The sequence below is a fragment of the Anser anser genome, assembly GCF_964211835.1.
Source record: "Anser anser genome assembly, chromosome: 22".
NCBI classification, from domain to species: Eukaryota; Metazoa; Chordata; class Aves; order Anseriformes; family Anatidae; genus Anser; species Anser anser.
In genome coordinates, this window is record NC_139743.1 from 385463 (window position 1) to 408308 (window position 22846).

General features: G+C 47.9%; 2 long non-coding RNA genes across 2 annotated transcripts in view; one reads left to right on the forward strand and one right to left on the reverse strand.

Annotated features, from left to right (window-relative positions):
* Positions 1-270: 270 nt before the first annotated feature.
* On the forward strand, positions 271-20811 carry LOC310885171. The gene is made up of 2 exons (XR_014574586.1): positions 271-1131; positions 20710-20811. It is a non-coding gene; the product is annotated as an uncharacterized lncRNA (long non-coding RNA).
* Positions 20812-21155: 344 nt separating this feature from the next.
* The window catches only part of LOC310885166, a 331937-nt gene continuing 330246 nt past the window's right edge, over positions 21156-22846 (reverse strand). The window contains exon 2 of the long non-coding RNA XR_014574581.1: positions 21156-21374. This is a non-coding gene — a long non-coding RNA (uncharacterized lncRNA). The remainder of the gene's footprint in view (positions 21375-22846) is intronic.

The window sequence follows — 22846 nt, forward strand, 5'->3', positions numbered from 1 at the left end:
CTGGCACCACTGGGGATGCAGTGCAGTGAGTGCAGAGAGTGCACTGGCACCACTGGGAATGCACTTCAGTGAGTTCAGAGAGTGCACTTGCACCACTGCGGATGGGTTTCAAGCCAACTGCATTAACCGCTCATGCTTCTTTCTTATGAGACGTTAGTAAACCAATTACATAGCCTTGTCAAGACTAAATCACAAGTAAAAATCCTGTACATCTCATGTGGCCAACCACTCCCAACTAGGATTCCAAGAACCAGGAGGTTCGGTGAAAATAGGGCTAGTGCTATTAGAGGGGTGATTATTAGGGTAAGCCCTAAGCTGTCTTTAATGGAGAAGTATGGGTGGAATGGGATTTTGTCGCAGTCTGATACGATTCCTAGTGGGTTATTTGAGCCTGATTCGTGTAGGAAGGTTAGGTGGACTAGGGTGATTCCTGCAATTAGGAAGGGCAGTAGGAAGTGGATGGCGAAGAATCGGGTTAAGGTTGGATTGTCTACTGAGAATCCTCCTCAGGCTCATTCTACTAGAGTTTGCCCAATGTACGGGATGGCTGAGAATAGGTTGGTGATTACGGTGGCCCCTCAGAATGACATTTGTCCTCATGGTAGGACATACCCTACGAAGGCAGTTGCTATTAGGGTGAGTAGGAGGATTACTCCTGTGTTTCAGGTTTCTTTGTATAGGTAGGAGCCGTAGTAGAGGCCTCGTCCGATGTGTAAGTAGATGCAGATAAAGAAGAGCGAAGCACCGTTGGCGTGGAGGTTGCGGATGAGCCATCCGTACTGGACGTCTCGGCATGTGTGAGCTACTGAGGAGAAGGCGAGTGAAGTGTCTGCGGTGTAGTGTATGGCTAGTAGCAGGCCTGTTAGGATTTGTGTGGCTAAGCAGATGGCTAGAAGGGAGCCGAAGTTTCATCAGGCAGAGATGTTGGAGGGGGCGGGTAGGTCGATTAGGGAGTTGTTGATTATTTTTAGTAGGGGATGGGATTTGCGGATGTTAGGGGCCATTAGTGAGTCTGTGTGTTATTAGGATTATTACCAGGATGGAGAGGGCGAAGGATCCTAGGTAGGCCTTAATTAGCCCTGTGTGTATTGAGGTTGCGGCTTTGCTTGCGGCTACTTGTAGTTCAGCAAGGCCCTCTGGCCCTATTTTTTTGAGTCAGGAGAGGTCGATCAAGTGTAGGGCAATGTTTTGTCCCTTTTCTAGTAGGTTTTTGGAGAAGAATCGGTGTACTAGGGGGGTTGAAGTACCCTAATGCAGAGGAGAAGTTTATGAGGGGGTTTGGTTTGGGGTGAGTGAGGGTGTGTGTTATGTTCGATAGTTCTAGGGCTAGGATGATTCCTAGGATTGTTATGAGGATGGCAGCGGTTTTGGTGATAAGGGGTATGGTTATTGGGGGGGTTTTGGTTGGTGTGATGAAAGAGGTAATGATTATTCCTGCTGTAATGCTGCCTAGGGCGAGTCGGGTTAGGGGGGCGGTGATTAGTGGGTTGTTTTCGTTTATTGATACTATTGGGGGGATTCGGGTTTGTCCAGCTTGGACTAGGATGGTTATGCGGATGCTGTAGGTTGCGGTGAATGCTGTGGCTATAAGGGTTAGGAGTAGGGCTCAAGTATTTAGGTATGATGTGTTTAAGCTTTCGATGATGAGGTCTTTTGAGTAGAATCCGGCTAGGAATGGGGTTCCTATCAGCGCCAGGTTTCCGATGGTTAGGCAGGAAGTAGTGACTGGGAGTATTTTCTGTAGGCCTCCTATCTTTCGGATATCTTGATCTCCGTTTAGGTTGTGGATGATAGACCCTGAGCATAGGAATAGTATGGCTTTAAAGAAGGCATGGGTTGAGATGTGTAGGAAGGCTAGTTGTGGGAGGTTTAGTCCGATAGTGACTATTATTAGTCCTAGTTGGCTGGATGTTGAGAAAGCAATGATTTTTTTGATGTCATTTTGGGTTAGGGCGCATGTGGCAGCGAATAGGGTTGATAGAGCACCTAGGCATAGGCAGGCAGTTAGGGCTGTCTGGTTGGTGGCTAGCAGGGGGTGCATGCGGATGAGCAGGAAGATTCCGGCTACTACTATGGTACTGGAGTGCAGTAGGGCTGATACTGGGGTGGGGCCTTCTATTGCTGCGGGCAGTCATGGGTGGAGTCCAAATTGGGCGGATTTTCCTGCGGCTGCGAGGATTAATCCTATGAGGGGGAGGATTGGGGTTTGGTGGGGGTGTACGGCTTGTTGGATCTCTCAGGTGTTGAATGTTGAAGCTAGTCATGCTATGCTCAGGGTCAGTCCGACGTCTCCGATTCGGTTGTAGATTACGGCTTGTAGGGCGGCGGTGTTGGCATCTGCTCGGCCTTGTCATCAGCCGATGAGAAGGAAGGACATGATTCGTACTCCTTCCCAGCCTACGAATAGGAGGAATATGTTGTTTGCGGTTGTTAGGAGGAGTATGGCGACTAGGAATGTCAGTAGGTAGGTGAAAAATTTTGTTACGTATGGCTCTGAGGCCATGTATCATATGGCGAATTGTAGGATTGATCATGTTACAAATAGGGCGATTGGAAGAAATGTTATTGAGTATTGGTCTATTTTTAGGCTCAGGGGGATTTTAAAGTTTATAATGAATTTTCACTCCCAGTGGCAGGTGACAGATTCTACTCCCGAGTAGATGAATGCGGTTGTAGGGGCTAGGCTAATTAGGAATGCGGTTTTAACAGCGCGGGTGGTGGCTTGTGGGGTGTTTTTAAAGTTTTTAAATAGAAATGGCAGGATGATTGGGGTTAGGAGGATTGTCAGCGTGAGTAGTGTGAGGGAGTTGATTAGTAGTGTGGGGTTCACTCCTTTTACTTGGATTTGCACCAAGATGGGTGGTTCCTAAGACCAGTGGATTGCTGTTATCCTTTAAAAGTAAGGGGGCTGAGGTTTTAGGCTCAGATGTAAGAGTTAGCAGCTCTTGTTGGTTAAACCCTCCCCTCGGCAGGTAAGAAGGTTTGAACTTCTATTCTTAGAATCACAGTCTAATGTTTGGTTTAAACTATACTTGCATGAGGGGATTCCGGAGATCAGTTCGGGTTTGAGGATTAGGAGGAATATTGGGATAATGTGGAGTGTTATGAGCAGGTGTTCTCGCGTGGTTGAGTTTTGCATAGATGTGATGTGGGAGGGGATTGAGCCTCGTTGGGTCATTAGTAGTATGAATAAGGTGTAGGAGGCAGTTAGTAGGGTTGCGATTCCTGTTAGGATGATCGTGAAGGCAGATCAGTTGAATAAGGTGATTATAATGGTTAGCTCTGCTATGAGGTTTGTTGTTGGGGGTAAGGCTATGTTTGTTAGATTGGCCAGCAATCATCAGGTAGCTATGAGTGGTAGGAGAGGTTGTAGGCCTCGTGTGAGTAGTAGAATTCGGCTGTGCGTACGTTCATAGTTTGTGTTGGCTAGGCAGAATAGTATGGAGGAAGTTAGTCCATGGGAAATTATTAGGATCATTGCCCCTGAGAATGATCAGTGGGTTTGGATTATTCCTGCGGCGATAACTAGGCCTATGTGGCTAACGGATGAATAAGCGATTAGTGATTTTAGGTCTGTCTGTCGTAGGCAGATTGAGCTAGTCATTAGGGCGCCTCATAGGGCCAGGGTTAGGAAGGGGTAGTGCAGGAGGTTGGACAGTGGGCCCATAAATAGAGTGACTCGTATAATTCCGTATCCTCCTAGCTTTAGTAGTAGGGCGGCGAGGAGTATTGAGCCTGCGATGGGTGCTTCTACGTGGGCTTTTGGCAGTCAGAGGTGTAGGCCGTATAGTGGGGCTTTTACTATGAATGCTATGAGCAGTGCTAGACCTGATAGTATTCCTGTCCATGAGGTGGATAGGGTTGGGTGGGTTAGTTGTAGGGTTGGCAGGTGCAGGGTGCCAATTTTCACGTATAGGTGTATGATTGTGATTAGCAGGGGTAGAGAGCTTACTGGCGTGTAGAATAGCAGGTAGATGCCAGCGCTTAGGCGTTCTGGTTGGTTCCCCCATCGGGTGATTAAGATTAGGGTGGGAATGAGGGTTGCTTCAAATGAGATGTAAAATAGTGCTAGTTCTGTGGTGGAAAAGGCTAGTAGGATGAATGGCTGGACTGCGACTAAGGTTGAGATAAAGATTCGTTTGCGTTGTAGGGGTTCTTGTTGCAGGTGGTTTTGGCTTGCTATGATTATGAGTGGGAGTAGTCAGCAGGATAGTACTAGGAGGGGGGATGAGATTTGGTCAATTCCTGTTCAGTTGGATAAAAATTTGTAGGGGTAGTAGGTTGGGATTAATCACTGTAGGCTTAGGGCAGCGATTAGGAGGCTGTATAAGGTGGTGTTAGTCCATAGAAATTTTGGTGGAGACAGCAGGGCTGTTGGAAGAAGTATGATTGTGGGTAGGATGATTTTTAGCATTGCAGGAGGTTTAGGTTGTGTAGATGGTCGGAGCCATGTGTGCGGGTGGAGGCTACTAGGATGGCCAGGCCTGTGCCCGCCTCACACGCTGAGAAGGTTAGCATGAGAATTGGTACCATGGTGAATGAGGAGACTTGGTTTTCGATGGATCATATTGATAGGCCTACGAATATCGATAATATTATGCTTTCAAGGCATAGTAGGGCGGATACTAGGTGGGTTCGGTGGAAGGCTAGTCCTAGTCCGCTGAAAATGAAGGCTGAGTAGAAGCTTAAATGTAGGGGCGACATAAGAAAGTTACAGGGTTGGCTGTAATCTGCTGGGTCGAAACCAGCTATCTTTTTGGTTAGACTAACTTTCTGTTATTCTGCTCATTCTAGGCCCCCTTGAATTCACTCGTAGGCCAGTCCGAGTGTTAGGAGAAGGAGGATCGCTACAGTTCAGGTGAGGGTCATTAGGGGGGATTGGAGTTGGACGGCTCATGGCAGGGGGAGTAGGAGGGCGATTTCTAGGTCGAATAGGACGAACAGGATGGCTACTGAGGAAGAATCGGACTGAGAATGGTAATCGAGCAGATCCAAGTGGGTCGAATCCACATTCGTACGGTGAGAGTTTCTCTGAGTCGGGGTTTATTTGGGCGAGTCAGAAGTTTAATGCGGTTAGGGCGGCGCTTAGGATTGATGATAGGGCGAATATGAACATGAGTGCGTTCATTGCTCTCCTCTGGGTTTATACCAGATTCTAGAGATTGGAAGTCAATTGTAATTAATATACTAGAAGAGCAAGATCCTCATCAGTAGATGGTTATGTAGAGGAATAGTCAGATGACGTCTACGAAGTGTCAGTATCAGGCTGCTGCCTCGAATCCGAAGTGGTGGTCTGATGTAAAGTGGAACTTGATCAGTCGGAAGAGGCAGACGGTCAGGAAGGAGGATCCGATGATTACGTGGAGTCCGTGGAATCCAGTGGCAACGAAGAAGGTAGATCCGTAGACGCTATCGGCGATTGAGAATGGGGCTTCGTGGTATTCTATTGCTTGTAGGGCTGTGAAGTAGAATCCCAGGAGGATCGTTAGGGTTAGGGCGTGGATGGCGTGTTTTCGGTTTCCTTCTGTGATGCTGTGATGGGCTCACGTTACGGTAACGCCTGAGGCTAGTAGGATGGCTGTGTTTAGTAGGGGGACTTCTATCGGGTTGAGTGGTTTAATTCCTGTTGGGGGTCATTGGCCTCCTAGTTCTGGGGTTGGGGCCAGGCTCGAGTGGAAGAACGCTCAGAAGAACCCTAAGAAGAAGAATGCTTCGGATGTGATGAAAAGGATTATGCCGTATCGTAGGCCTTTTTGGACTGTGGGAGTGTGATGGCCTTGGAAGGTGCTTTCTCGTACAATGTCTCGTCATCATTGGAGTATTACTAGGAGTATTGAGATGAGGCCTAGGGTTAGTAGTATGGATGAGTTGTAGTGGAATCACATGATTAATCCTGAGGTTGTGAGTAGGGCGGCGGCTGCCCCGAAGATTGGTCAAGGGCTTGGGTCAACTATGTGGTATGAGTGTGCTTGGTGTGCCATTAGATGTTTTCTTGTAAGTATAGGCTTAGAAGGAGCACGAAGACGTAGGCCTGGATTATGGCTACTGCTACTTCTAGGATGGTTAGGAGTAGTAGGATGATTATTGTTAGGATGGATACTGCAGGAAGGGTGGGTATTAATGCAATGGAGGCTGTAGAGATGAGTTGGATGAGTAAGTGTCCTGCTGTAAGGTTGGCTGTAAGGCGGACTCCGAGGGCTAGGGGGCGGATTAGTAGGCTGGTTGTTTCGATCAGGATTAGTGCGGGGATTAGGGGTGTAGGGGTACCTTCGGGTAATAGGTGGGCTAAAGAGGCTGATGGTTGGTTTCGTAGGCCTGTTAGTAGTGTGGCGAGCCATAGTGGGAAGGCTAGGGCTATGTTCATAGATAGTTGGGTGGTTGGGGTGAATGTATATGGAAGGAGGCCTAGAAGGTTGATTGTAAGAAGTATGATTATTAGGGATGTAAATATTATGGCTCATTTGTGGCCATTTTTGTTGAGTGGGACTATTAGTTGTTTTGTGATTAGGTGAAGGAGTCATGTTTGGATAGTAGAAAGGCGGTTGTTGATTCATCGGTTGTTTGGGGACGGGAATAGTAGGGCTGGGAAGAGTAGGGATAGTAGGATTAAGGGGATGCCAAATAGATTGGGGCTGGAAAATTGGTCAAAGAAGCTTAGGTTCATGGTCAGGATCATGGTGTGGGTTTGGTAGTGAGGGAGGTCTTATTTGATGGGGGGTTGGTTGTGGTGAAGGCTAGTAGTTTTGGTTGGATGAGGAGTGCTAGGGTTAATCAGGTTATAATTATGATTGAAAATCATGGTGCGGGGTTAAGCTGTGGCATATCATTAAGGAGGGGGAAGTCCCTCTTTGGCTAGCTTAAAAGGCTAGTGCTGTTGCATAGCTTCTTAATGATTAGGATGATGATAGAAGGGACGATCAGGCCTCGAAATGTGGGAGTGGGGTTGATTCTACTACAATGGGTATGTAGCTGTGATTAGCCCCGCAAATTTCTGAGCATTGTCCGTAAAAAATCCCAGGCCGGGTGGTAATGAATGAAGTTTGGTTTAGTCGGCCTGGGATTGCGTCTGTTTTAACTCCGAGCGTTGGGACTGCTCAGGAGTGGAGTACGTCTCCTGCAGTAATGATCACGCGGATGGGGGATTCTATTGGGATAACTACGCGGTGGTCAACTTCTAGCAGTCGGAAGTGGCCGTTGGGTAAGTCTGGGGTGGGCACTATGTAGGAGTCGAATGATAGGTCTTTGAAGTCTGTGTATTCGTAGCTTCAGTATCATTGGTGGCCGATGGCTTTTAGGGTGAGGTCTGGTTCATCGATTTTGTCCATTATGTAGAGGATTTGTAGGGATGGGAGGGCGAGGAGTACCAGGACGATAGCAGGTAGGATTGTCCAGATCAGCTCTACTTCTTGGGCGTCTACAGCATTGGACGAGAGTTTTTCTGTTAGTATGTGGGCTAAAAGGTAGAGAACTAGGCTGCAGATAGCTAGGGCAACGATTAGGGCGTGGTCGTGGAATTCAACGAGTTCTTCTATGATGGGTGATGAGGCGTCTTGGAATCCTAGTTGGGAGTGGTTGGCCACATGAGATGTACAGGATTTTTACCTGTGATTTAGTCTTGACAAGGCTATGTAATTGGTTTACTAACGTCTCATAAGAAAGAAGCATGAGCGGTTAATGCAGTTGGCTTGAAACCAGCATGTGAGGGTTCGATTCCTTCCTTTCTTGTACTTGGACGAAGGCCGGTTCCTCGAAAGTATGGTATGGGGGAGGGCAGCCGTGGATTCATTCAACGTTTGTGGTAGTTAGTTCTGGTTGTAGGACTTTTCGTTTGGCCGAAAAGGCTTCTCAGATGATGAATATTAGTATGATTACGGCTACTATTGAGATTAGGGAGCCGATGGAGGAAATGGTGTTTCATAGTGTGTAGGCGTCAGGATAGTCCGAGTATCGTCGGGGTATTCCTGCTAGGCCTAGGAAGTGCTGGGGGAAGAACGTTAGGTTTACTCCTGTAAATATTACCCCGAAGTGGGCTTTTGCTCATGTTTGGTGTAGGGTAAACCCAGTGAGTAGTGGGAATCAGTGAGTAAATCCTGCTAGAATGGCAAAGACGGCGCCTATGGATAGGACGTAGTGGAAGTGGGCAACTACGTAGTACGTGTCGTGCAGGGCGATGTCTAGGGAAGAGTTTGCAAGAACGATTCCTGTTAATCCTCCGATGGTAAATAGGAAGATAAATCCTAGAGCTCATAGTATTGGGGGGGTCTCATTTGATTGTTCCTCCGTGCAGGGTGGCTAGTCAGCTAAATACTTTGATTCCGGTAGGGATGGCAATGATTATAGTGGCTGATGTAAAGTAGGCTCGGGTATCAACGTCTATTCCTACTGTAAACATGTGGTGAGCTCAGACGATGAATCCTAGGAAGCCGATGGATAGTATGGCTCAGACTATTCCCATGTAGCCGAAGGGCTCCTTTTTGCCTGAGTAGTACGTGACTACGTGTGAGATGATTCCGAACCCCGGTAGGATCAGAATATAGACTTCTGGGTGTCCGAAGAATCAGAATAGGTGTTGGTACAGGATTGGGTCTCCTCCTCCAGCGGGGTCGAAGAATGTGGTGTTTAGGTTTCGATCAGTTAGTAATATTGTAATACCGGCGGCGAGTACGGGGAGTGATAGAAGGAGTAGGATGGCGGTAATTAGTACGGATCAGACAAATAGTGTCCACTTCCACTACGTCCTATCCATAGGCGCCGTCTTTGCCATTCTAGCAGGATTTACTCACTGATTCCCACTACTCACTGGGTTTACCCTACACCAAACATGAGCAAAAGCCCACTTCGGGGTAATATTTACAGGAGTAAACCTAACGTTCTTCCCCCAGCACTTCCTAGGCCTAGCAGGAATACCCCGACGATACTCGGACTATCCCGACGCCTACACACTATGAAACACCATTTCCTCCTAGTCCTAGGACTTAGAGAAACTCCAGTACTAAAAATAGTAAACACAAGCAATAATTTCATATACTTCACTCTCACTCACCACTCAACTATCAGCTAACCACACCCCCGTCCACATAGCTTAACACAAAGCATGGCACTGAAGTTGCCAAGATGGCATAAAACATGCCTGCGGACAAAAGACTTAGTCCTAACCTTACGGTTGGTTTTTGCTAAATATATACATGCAAGTATCCGCGCCCCAGTGTAAACGCCCTCGACCACCTACCCCCATACAGGCCTTGAGGAGCGGGTATCAGGCACACCCAAGTAGTAGCCCAAGACGCCTCGCTAAGCCACGCCCCCACGGGTATTCAGCAGTAATTAACATTAAGCAATGAGTGCAAACTTGACTTAGTTATAGCAACAGCCTAACTTCAAGGGTTGGTAAATCTTGTGCCAGCCACCGCGGTCATACAAGAAACCCAAATCAACCGTCCTATTGACACGGCGTAAAGAGTGGTAAAATGCCTATCCTAGCTAACTAAGATCAAAATGCAACTGAGCTGTCATAAGCCCAAGATGCACCTAAACACACCATTAAGATGATCTTAGGAACTAACGACTGATTTAAACCCACGAAAGCCAGGGCCCAAACTGGGATTAGATACCCCACTATGCCTGGCCCTAAATCTTGATACTTACTTTACCGAAGTATCCGCCAGAGAACTACGAGCACAAACGCTTAAAACTCTAAGGACTTGGCGGTGCCCCAAACCCACCTAGAGGAGCCTGTTCTACAATCGATAATCCCCGATTAACCCAACCACCCCTTGCCAACACAGCCTACATACCGCCGTCGCCAGCCCACCTCGAATGAGAGCACAACAGTGGACACAATAGCACCCCGCTAATAAGACAGGTCAAGGTATAGCCTATGGAGTGGAAGAAATGGGCTACATTCCCTATTCATAGGGCACACGGAAAGAAGCGTGAAACCACTTCTGGAAGGCGGATTTAGCAGTAAAGTGGGACAATAGAGCCTACTTTAAGCCGGCCCTGGGGCACGTACATACCGCCCGTCACCCTCCTCAAAAGCCACATCCCACATAACTAATACCATAAATACGCTGAAGATGAGGTAAGTCGTAACAAGGTAAGTGTACCGGAAGGTGTACTTAGAATATCAAGACGTAGCTATAACACCAAAGCACTCAGCTTACACCTGAAAGATATCTACTAGACCGGATCGTCTTGAAGCCCCCCCTCTAGCTCAACCACACAAATAGTACACCAAAACTAAAGAATTTACTAAACTAATTAAACTAAAGCATTTTACAGTCTTAGTATAGGCGATAGAAAAGACACTTAGACGCGATAGAGACCCCAGTACCGTAAGGGAAAGATGAAATAGCAGTGAAACAATCAAAGCGACAGACAGCAAAGATCAACCCTTGTACCTTTTGCATCATGGTTTAGCGAGAACAACCAAGCAAAGTGAACTAAAGTTTGCCCCCCCGAAACCCAAGCGAGCTACTTTCAAGCAGTTAAAGAGAGCGAACCCGTCTCTGTTGCAAAAGAGTGGGATGACTTGTCAGTAGAGGTGAAAAGCCAACCGAGCTGGGTGATAGCTGGTTACCTGTGAAACGAATCTAAGTTCCCCCTTAATCCTCCCTACCGGACATCCTGAACCCTAATGAGATGATTAAGAGCTATTTAATGGAGGGACAGCTCCATTAAAAAAGGACACAGCCTCGACTAGCGGATAATTCTTACTACTGATCCTACCGTGGGCCCTAAAGCAGCCATCAAAAAAGAGTGCGTCAAAGCTCCACCACCTAAAAATACCAAAATAAGATGATTCCCTTATCACAAACAGGTCAACCTATGAATATAGGAGAATTAATGCTAAAATAAGTAACTCAGGGCCACACCCCTCTAACGGCGCAAGCTTACATAGAAACATTATTAACAGACCTAGACAGATACAAAAACCCCTACAAGACCACGTATTAACTAACCCTGTTAACCCGACTCAGGAGCGCCTATAAGAGCGATTAAAATCTGTGAAAGGAACTCGGCAAATTAATAAGGCCCGACTGTTTACCAAAAACATAGCCTTCAGCAAATTAAACAAGTATTGAAGGTGATGCCTGCCCGGTGACTTAGGTTTAACGGCCGCGGTATCCTAACCATGCAAAGTTAGCGCAATCAATTGTCCCATAAATCGAGACTTGTATGAATGGCTAAACGAGGTCTTAACTGTCTCTCACAGATAATCAGTGAAATTGATCTCCCCGTGCAAAAGCGGGGATGTGAACATAAGACGAGAAGACCCTGTGGAACTTAAAAATCAACGACCACCGCGAATCCTCAATCAACCCCACTGGGGCCACTACCATCGCAGAGCCTGGTCGATATTTTTCGGTTGGGGCGACCTTGGAGGAGAACAAATCCTCCAAAAACAAGACCATACCTCTTTACCTAGAGCTACCCCTCAAAGTGCTAACAGTGACCAGACCCAATATAATTGATTAATGGACCAAGCTACCCCAGGGATAACAGCGCAATCCCCCTCAAGAGCCCATATCGACAGGGGGGTTTACGACCTCGATGTTGGATCAGGACATCCTAATGGTGCAGCCGCTATTAAGGGTTCGTTTGTTCAACGATTAACAGTCCTACGTGATCTGAGTTCAGACCGGAGCAATCCAGGTCGGTTTCTATCTATGACACACTCTCCCCAGTACGAAAGGACCGGGAAAGTGGGGCCAATACCACAAGCACGCCCCCCCCCTCTAAGCAGTGAAACCAACTAAACCGTGAAGAGGGCCTTCCCCCACCACTTTCAATCCTAGAAAAGGACCAGCTAGAGTGGCAGAGCCCGGCAAGTGCAGAAGGCTTAAGCCCTTTCCCCAGAGGTTCAAATCCTCTCCCTAGCTTCACCCATGATTCAAATAACAACACTAAGCTGCCTCATTATATCCCTCCTATACATCATCCCAATCCTGATTGCCGTAGCCTTCCTAACCCTAGTAGAACGGAAAATCCTAAGCTACATACAATCCCGCAAAGGCCCTAACGTTGTCGGGCCTTTTGGCCTACTTCAACCATTTGCGGACGGACTGAAACTATTTACCAAAGAGCCCATCCGACCCTCTACCTCTTCCCCACTTCTATTCATTCTGATACCAATACTAGCCCTTGTCCTAGCCCTCACCACTTGAGCACCACTACCACTCCCATTTCCCCTAGCAGATCTAAACCTCGGAGTTCTCTTCCTAATAGCCATGTCAAGCCTAGCCGTCTACTCAGTCCTATGATCAGGCTGAGCCTCGAACTCAAAATACGCACTAATCGGAGCCCTACGGGCAGTAGCACAGACCATTTCATACGAAGTGACACTGGCCATAATCCTGCTATCAATAATCATACTAAGCGGAAGCTACACACTCAGCTCCTTTGCCATCGCACAGGAGCCTCTATACTTCATTTTCTCCTCATGACCCCTAGCAATAATATGATACGTATCCACCCTAGCAGAGACAAACCGAGCTCCTTTTGACCTCACAGAGGGTGAATCTGAGCTAGTCTCAGGGTTTAACGTTGAATACGCCGCAGGACCCTTCGCCTTATTCTTCCTAGCTGAATATGCGAACATTATGCTAATAAATACACTTACAGCCATCATATTCCTAAACCCAAGCGCCCTAGGGCCACCCACAGAACTATTCCCCGTCATCCTAGCCACAAAAGTCCTCCTACTATCTTCTGGTTTCTTATGGGTCCGAGCTTCATACCCACGATTCCGATATGACCAACTAATGCACCTACTATGAAAAAACTTCCTACCCCTCACACTAGCTCTGTGCCTCTGACACATCAGCATACCTATCTGCTATGCAGGCCTACCTCCTTACATAAGGAAATGTGCCTGAACTACAAAGGGTCACTATGATAAAGTGAACATAGAGGTATAACAGCCCTCTCATTTCCTGTTGACCTTAGAAAAGTAGGAATTGAACCCACACAAGAGAAATCAAAATTCTCCATACTTCCCTTATATTATTTTCTAGTAGAGTCAGCTAATCAAGCTATCGGGCCCATACCCCGAAAATGATGGTTTAACCCCCTCCTCTACTAATGAACCCTTACGCGACCCCAATCATAACCTTCAGCCTCATCTTGGGCACCACAATCACAATTTCCAGCAACCACTGAGTTCTGGCCTGGACAGGACTGGAGATCAACACACTAGCCATCATTCCCCTAATTGCCAAATCCCACCACCCACGAGCAGTAGAAGCCGCAACGAAATACTTCCTAACCCAAGCAGCTGCTTCCGCCCTGGTCCTATTCTCTAGCATAACTAATGCCTGAGTCACCGGCCAATGAGACATCACACAAATAAACCACCCAACCTCCTGTCTACTACTGACAGCAGCAATCGCTATTAAACTGGGCCTAGTGCCATTTCACTTCTGATTCCCAGAAGTACTACAAGGATCGCCACTAATAACAGCCCTGCTACTCTCGACCCTCATAAAATTCCCCCCACTAACCCTGCTCCTACTAACATCCAAATCCCTCGACCCAGCTCTACTCACCGCCATGGCCCTAGCCTCAACAGCACTAGGAGGCTGAATAGGACTGAACCAAACACAAACACGCAAAATCCTAGCCTTCTCGTCCATCTCCCACTTAGGCTGAATCGCCATCATCCTAGTTTACAGCCCCAAATTGGCCTTACTTACCTTCTACCTATACTAGGATGGCCTCTAGCAGGATTTACTCACTGATTCCCACTACTCACTGGGTTTACCCTACACCAAACATGAGCAAAAGCCCACTTCGGGGTAATATTTACAGGAGTAAACCTAACGTTCTTCCCCCAGCACTTCCTAGGCCTAGCAGGAATACCCCGACGATACTCGGACTATCCCGACGCCTACACACTATGAAACACCATTTCCTCCATCGGCTCCCTAATCTCAATAGTAGCCGTAATCATACTAATATTCATCATCTGAGAAGCCTTTCCGGCCAAACGAAAAGTCCTACAACCAGAACTAACTACCACAAACGTTGAATGAATCCACGGCTGCCCTCCCCCATACCATACTTTCGAGGAACCGGCCTTCGTCCAAGTACAAGAAAGGAAGGAATCGAACCCTCACATGCTGGTTTCAAGCCAACTGCATTAACCGCTCATGCTTCTTTCTTATGAGACGTTAGTAAACCAATTACATAGCCTTGTCAAGACTAAATCACAGGTAAAAATCCTGTACATCTCATGTGGCCAACCACTCCCAACTAGGATTCCAAGACGCCTCATCACCCATCATAGAAGAACTCGTTGAATTCCACGACCACGCCCTAATCATTGCCCTAGCTATCTGCAGCCTAGTTCTCTACCTTTTAGCCCACATACTAACAGAAAAACTCTCGTCCAATGCTGTAGACGCCCAAGAAGTAGAGCTGATCTGGACAATCCTACCTGCTATCGTCCTGGTACTCCTCGCCCTCCCATCCCTACAAATCCTCTACATAATGGACAAAATCGATGAACCAGACCTCACCCTAAAAGCCATCGGCCACCAATGATACTGAAGCTACGAATACACAGACTTCAAAGACCTATCATTCGACTCCTACATAGTGCCCACCCCAGACTTACCCAACGGCCACTTCCGACTGCTAGAAGTTGACCACCGCGTAGTTATCCCAATAGAATCCCCCATCCGCGTGATCATTACTGCAGGAGACGTACTCCACTCCTGAGCAGTCCCAACGCTCGGAGTTAAAACAGACGCAATCCCAGGCCGACTAAACCAAACTTCATTCATTACCACCCGGCCTGGGATTTTTTACGGACAATGCTCAGAAATTTGCGGGGCTAATCACAGCTACATACCCATTGTAGTAGAATCAACCCCACTCCCACATTTCGAGGCCTGATCGTCCCTTCTATCATCATCCTAATCATTAAGAAGCTATGCAACAGCACTAGCCTTTTAAGCTAGCCAAAGAGGGACTTCCCCCTCCTTAATGATATGCCACAGCTTAACCCCGCACCATGATTTTCAATCATAATTATAACCTGATTAACCCTAGCACTCCTCATCCAACCAAAACTACTAGCCTTCACCACAACCAACCCCCCATCAAATAAGACCTCCCTCACTACCAAACCCACACCATGATCCTGACCATGAACCTAAGCTTCTTTGACCAATTTTCCAGCCCCAATCTATTTGGCATCCCCTTAATCCTACTATCCCTACTCTTCCCAGCCCTACTATTCCCGTCCCCAAACAACCGATGAATCAACAACCGCCTTTCTACTATCCAAACATGACTCCTTCACCTAATCACAAAACAACTAATAGTCCCACTCAACAAAAATGGCCACAAATGAGCCATAATATTTACATCCCTAATAATCATACTTCTTACAATCAACCTTCTAGGCCTCCTTCCATATACATTCACCCCAACCACCCAACTATCTATGAACATAGCCCTAGCCTTCCCACTATGGCTCGCCACACTACTAACAGGCCTACGAAACCAACCATCAGCCTCTTTAGCCCACCTATTACCCGAAGGTACCCCTACACCCCTAATCCCCGCACTAATCCTGATCGAAACAACCAGCCTACTAATCCGCCCCCTAGCCCTCGGAGTCCGCCTTACAGCCAACCTTACAGCAGGACACTTACTCATCCAACTCATCTCTACAGCCTCCATTGCATTAATACCCACCCTTCCTGCAGTATCCATCCTAACAATAATCATCCTACTACTCCTAACCATCCTAGAAGTAGCAGTAGCCATAATCCAGGCCTACGTCTTCGTGCTCCTTCTAAGCCTATACTTACAAGAAAACATCTAATGGCACACCAAGCACACTCATACCACATAGTTGACCCAAGCCCTTGACCAATCTTCGGGGCAGCCGCCGCCCTACTCACAACCTCAGGATTAATCATGTGATTCCACTACAACTCATCCATACTACTAACCCTAGGCCTCATCTCAATACTCCTAGTAATACTCCAATGATGACGAGACATTGTACGAGAAAGCACCTTCCAAGGCCATCACACTCCCACAGTCCAAAAAGGCCTACGATACGGCATAATCCTTTTCATCACATCCGAAGCATTCTTCTTCTTAGGGTTCTTCTGAGCGTTCTTCCACTCGAGCCTGGCCCCAACCCCAGAACTAGGAGGCCAATGACCCCCAACAGGAATTAAACCACTCAACCCGATAGAAGTCCCCCTACTAAACACAGCCATCCTACTAGCCTCAGGCGTTACCGTAACGTGAGCCCATCACAGCATCACAGAAGGAAACCGAAAACACGCCATCCACGCCCTAACCCTAACGATCCTCCTGGGATTCTACTTCACAGCCCTACAAGCAATAGAATACCACGAAGCCCCATTCTCAATCGCCGATAGCGTCTACGGATCTACCTTCTTCGTTGCCACTGGATTCCACGGACTCCACGTAATCATCGGATCCTCCTTCCTGACCGTCTGCCTCTTCCGACTGATCAAGTTCCACTTTACATCAGACCACCACTTCGGATTCGAGGCAGCAGCCTGATACTGACACTTCGTAGACGTCATCTGACTATTCCTCTACATAACCATCTACTGATGAGGATCTTGCTCTTCTAGTATATTAATTACAATTGACTTCCAATCTCTAGAATCTGGTATAAACCCAGAGGAGAGCAATGAACGCACTCATGTTCATATTCGCCCTATCATCAATCCTAAGCGCCGCCCTAACCGCATTAAACTTCTGACTCGCCCAAATAAACCCCGACTCAGAGAAACTCTCACCGTACGAATGTGGATTCGACCCACTTGGATCTGCTCGATTACCATTCTCAGTCCGATTCTTCCTCAGTAGCCATCCTGTTCGTCCTATTCGACCTAGAAATCGCCCTCCTACTCCCCCTGCCATGAGCCGTCCAACTCCAATCCCCCCTAATGACCCTCACCTGAACTGTAGTGATCCTCCTTCTCCTAACACTCGGACTGGCCTACGAGTGAATTCAAGGGGGCCTAGAATGAGCAGAATAACAGAAAGTTAGTCTAACCAAAAAGATAGCTGGTTTCGACCCAGCAGATTACAGCCAACCCTGTAACTTTCTTATGTCGCCCCTACATTTAAGCTTCTACTCAGCCTTCATTTTCAGCGGACTAGGACTAGCCTTCCACCGAACCCACCTAGTATCCGCCCTACTATGCCTTGAAAGCATAATATTATCGATATTCGTAGGCCTATCAATATGATCCATCGAAAACCAAGTCTCCTCATTCACCATGGTACCAATTCTCATGCTAACCTTCTCAGCGTGTGAGGCGGGCACAGGCCTGGCCATCCTAGTAGCCTCCACCCGCACACATGGCTCCGACCATCTACACAACCTAAACCTCCTGCAATGCTAAAAATCATCCTACACACAATCATACTTCTTCCAACAGCCCTGCTGTCTCCACCAAAATTTCTATGGACTAACACCACCTTATACAGCCTCCTAATCGCTGCCCTAAGCCTACAGTGATTAATCCCAACCTACTACCCCTACAAATTTTTATCCAACTGAACAGGAATTGACCAAATCTCATCCCCCCTCCTAGTACTATCCTGCTGACTACTCCCACTCATAATCATAGCAAGCCAAAACCACCTGCAACAAGAACCCCTACAACGCAAACGAATCTTTATCTCAACCTTAGTCGCAGTCCAGCCACTCATCCTACTAGCCTTTTCCACCACAGAACTAGCACTATTTTACATCTCATTTGAAGCAACCCTCATTCCCACCCTAATCTTAATCACCCGATGGGGGAACCAACCAGAACGCCTAAGCGCTGGCATCTACCTGCTATTCTACACGCTAGTAAGCTCTCTACCCCTGCTAATCACAATCATACACCTATACGTGAAAATTGGCACCCTGCACCTGCCAACCCTACAACTAACCCACCCAACCCTATCCACCTCATGGACAGGAATACTATCAGGTCTAGCACTGCTCATAGCATTCATAGTAAAAGCCCCACTATACGGCCTACACCTCTGACTGCCAAAAGCCCACGTAGAAGCACCCATCGCAGGCTCAATACTCCTCGCCGCCCTACTACTAAAGCTAGGAGGATACGGAATTATACGAGTCACTCTATTTATGGGCCCACTGTCCAACCTCCTGCACTACCCCTTCCTAACCCTGGCCCTATGAGGCGCCCTAATGACTAGCTCAATCTGCCTACGACAGACAGACCTAAAATCACTAATCGCTTATTCATCCGTTAGCCACATAGGCCTAGTTATCGCCGCAGGAATAATCCAAACCCACTGATCATTCTCAGGGGCAATGATCCTAATAATTTCCCATGGACTAACCTCCTCCATACTATTCTGCCTAGCCAACACAAACTATGAACGTACGCACAGCCGAATTCTACTACTCACACGAGGCCTACAACCTCTCCTACCACTCATAGCTACCTGATGATTGCTGGCCAATCTAACAAACATAGCCTTACCCCCAACAACAAACCTCATAGCAGAGCTAACCATTATAATCACCTTATTCAACTGATCTGCCTTCACGATCATCCTAACAGGAATCGCAACCCTACTAACCGCCTCCTACACCTTATTCATACTACTAATGACCCAACGAGGCTCAATCCCCTCCCACATCACATCTATGCAAAACTCAACCACGCGAGAACACCTGCTCATAACACTCCACATTATCCCAATATTCCTCCTAATCCTCAAACCCGAACTGATCTCCGGAATCCCCTCATGCAAGTATAGTTTAAACCAAACATTAGACTGTGATTCTAAGAATAGAAGTTCAAACCTTCTTACCTGCCGAGGGGAGGGTTTAACCAACAAGAGCTGCTAACTCTTACATCTGAGCCTAAAACCTCAGCCCCCTTACTTTTAAAGGATAACAGCAATCCACTGGTCTTAGGAACCACCCATCTTGGTGCAAATCCAAGTAAAAGGAGTGAACCCCACACTACTAATCAACTCCCTCACACTACTCACGCTGACAATCCTCCTAACCCCAATCATCCTGCCATTTCTATTTAAAAACTTTAAAAACACCCCACAAGCCACCACCCGCGCTGTTAAAACCGCATTCCTAATTAGCCTAGCCCCTACAACCGCATTCATCTACTCGGGAGTAGAATCTGTCACCTGCCACTGGGAGTGAAAATTCATTATAAACTTTAAAATCCCCCTGAGCCTAAAAATAGACCAATACTCAATAACATTTCTTCCAATCGCCCTATTTGTAACATGATCAATCCTACAATTCGCCATATGATACATGGCCTCAGAGCCATACGTAACAAAATTTTTCACCTACCTACTGACATTCCTAGTCGCCATACTCCTCCTAACAACCGCAAACAACATATTCCTCCTATTCGTAGGCTGGGAAGGAGTACGAATCATGTCCTTCCTTCTCATCGGCTGATGACAAGGCCGAGCAGATGCCAACACCGCCGCCCTACAAGCCGTAATCTACAACCGAATCGGAGACATCGGACTGATCCTGAGCATAGCATGACTAGCTTCAACATTCAACACCTGAGAGATCCAACAAGCCGTACACCCCCACCAAACCCCAATCCTCCCCCTCATAGGATTAATCCTCGCAGCCGCAGGAAAATCCGCCCAATTTGGACTCCACCCATGACTGCCCGCAGCAATAGAAGGCCCCACCCCAGTATCAGCCCTACTGCACTCCAGTACCATAGTAGTAGCCGGAATCTTCCTGCTCATCCGCATGCACCCCCTGCTAGCCACCAACCAGACAGCCCTAACTGCCTGCCTATGCCTAGGTGCTCTATCAACCCTATTCGCTGCCACATGCGCCCTAACCCAAAATGACATCAAAAAAATCATTGCTTTCTCAACATCCAGCCAACTAGGACTAATAATAGTCACTATCGGACTAAACCTCCCACAACTAGCCTTCCTACACATCTCAACCCATGCCTTCTTTAAAGCCATACTATTCCTATGCTCAGGGTCTATCATCCACAACCTAAACGGAGAACAAGATATCCGAAAGATAGGAGGCCTACAGAAAATACTCCCAGTCACTACTTCCTGCCTAACCATCGGAAACCTGGCGCTGATAGGAACCCCATTCCTAGCCGGATTCTACTCAAAAGACCTCATCATCGAAAGCTTAAACACATCATACCTAAATACTTGAGCCCTACTCCTAACCCTTATAGCCACAGCATTCACCGCAACCTACAGCATCCGCATAACCATCCTAGTCCAAGCTGGACAAACCCGAATCCCCCCAATAGTATCAATAAACGAAAACAACCCACTAATCACCGCCCCCCTAACCCGACTCGCCCTAGGCAGCATTACAGCAGGAATAATCATTACCTCTTTCATCACACCAACCAAAACCCCCCCAATAACCATACCCCTTATCACCAAAACCGCTGCCATCCTCATAACAATCCTAGGAATCATCCTAGCCCTAGAACTATCGAACATAACACACACCCTCACTCACCCCAAACCAAACCCCCTCATAAACTTCTCCTCTGCATTAGGGTACTTCAACCCCCTAGTACACCGATTCTTCTCCAAAAACCTACTAGAAAAGGGACAAAACATTGCCCTACACTTGATCGACCTCTCCTGACTCAAAAAAATAGGGCCAGAGGGCCTTGCTGAACTACAAGTAGCCGCAAGCAAAGCCGCAACCTCAATACACACAGGGCTAATTAAGGCCTACCTAGGATCCTTCGCCCTCTCCATCCTGGTAATAATCCTAATAACACACAGACTCACTAATGGCCCCTAACATCCGCAAATCCCATCCCCTACTAAAAATAATCAACAACTCCCTAATCGACCTACCCGCCCCCTCCAACATCTCTGCCTGATGAAACTTCGGCTCCCTTCTAGCCATCTGCTTAGCCACACAAATCCTAACAGGCCTGCTACTAGCCATACACTACACCGCAGACACTTCACTCGCCTTCTCCTCAGTAGCTCACACATGCCGAGACGTCCAGTACGGATGGCTCATCCGCAACCTCCACGCCAACGGTGCTTCGCTCTTCTTTATCTGCATCTACTTACACATCGGACGAGGCCTCTACTACGGCTCCTACCTATACAAAGAAACCTGAAACACAGGAGTAATCCTCCTACTCACCCTAATAGCAACTGCCTTCGTAGGGTATGTCCTACCATGAGGACAAATGTCATTCTGAGGGGCCACCGTAATCACCAACCTATTCTCAGCCATCCCGTACATTGGGCAAACTCTAGTAGAATGAGCCTGAGGAGGATTCTCAGTAGACAATCCAACCTTAACCCGATTCTTCGCCATCCACTTCCTACTGCCCTTCCTAATTGCAGGAATCACCCTAGTCCACCTAACCTTCCTACACGAATCAGGCTCAAATAACCCACTAGGAATCGTATCAGACTGCGACAAAATCCCATTCCACCCATACTTCTCCATTAAAGACAGCTTAGGGCTTACCCTAATAATCACCCCTCTAATAGCACTAGCCCTATTTTCACCGAACCTCCTGGTTCTTGGAATCCTAGTTGGGAGTGGTTGGCCACATGAGATGTACAGGATTTTTACATGTGATTTAGTCTTGACAAGGCTATGTAATTGGTTTACTAACGTCTCATAAGAAAGAAGCATGAGCGGTTAATGCAGTTGGCTTGAAACCCATCCGCAGTGGTGCAAGTGCACTCTCTGAACTCACTGAAGTACATCCCCAGTGGTGCCAGTGCACTCTCTGCACTCACTGCACTGCATCCCCAGTGGTGCCAGTGCAATCTCTGGACTCACTGCAGAGCATCCCCAGTGGTGCCAGTGCACTCTGTGGACTCACTGTAGTGCATCCCCAGTGGTGCCAGTGCACTCTCTGGACTCACTGCACTGCATCCCCAGTGGTGCCAGTGCAATCTCTGGACTCACTGCAGTGCATCCCCAGTGGTGCCAGTGCACTCTCTGGACTCACTGCACTGCAGCCCCAGTGGTGCCAGTGCACTCTCTGGACTCACTGCAGTGCATCCCCAGTGGTGCCAGTGCACTCTCTGGACTCACTGCACTCCATCCCCACTGGTGCCAGTGCACTCTCTGGACTCACTGCACTGCATCCCCAGTGGTGCCAGTGCGCTCTCTGGAGTCACAGCACTGCATCCCCAGTGGTGCCAGTGCAATCTCTGGACTCACTGCACTGCATCCCCAGTGGTGCCAGTGCACTCTCTGGACTCACTGAAGTGCATCCCCATTGGTGCCATTGCACTCTCTGCACTCACTGCACTGCATCCCCAGTGGTGCCAGTGCACTCACTGGACTGACTGCACTGCATCCCCAGTGGTGCCAGTGCGCTCTCCGCAGTCACAGCACTGCATCCCCAGTGGTGCCAGTACACTCACTGGACACACTGTACTGCATCACAGGTGGTGCCAGTGCACTCTCTGCACTCACTGCACAGCATCCCCAGTGGTGCCAGTGCATTCACTGGACTCACTGGACTGCATCACCAGTGGTGCCAGTGCACTCTCTGGACTCACTGCACTGCATCCCCAGTGGTGCCAGTGCACTCTCTGGACTCACTGCACTGCATCCCCAGTGGTGCCAGTGCAGTCTCTGGACTCACTGCAGTGCATCCCCAGTGGTGCCAGTGCACTCTCTGGACTCACTGCACTGCATCCCCAGTGGTGCCAGTGCACTCTCTGGACTCACTGCACCGCATCCCCAGTGGTGTCAGTACACTCTCTGGACTCACTGAAGTGCATCCCCAGTGGTGCCAGTGCACTCTCTGGACTCACTAAACTGCATCACCAGTGGTGCCAG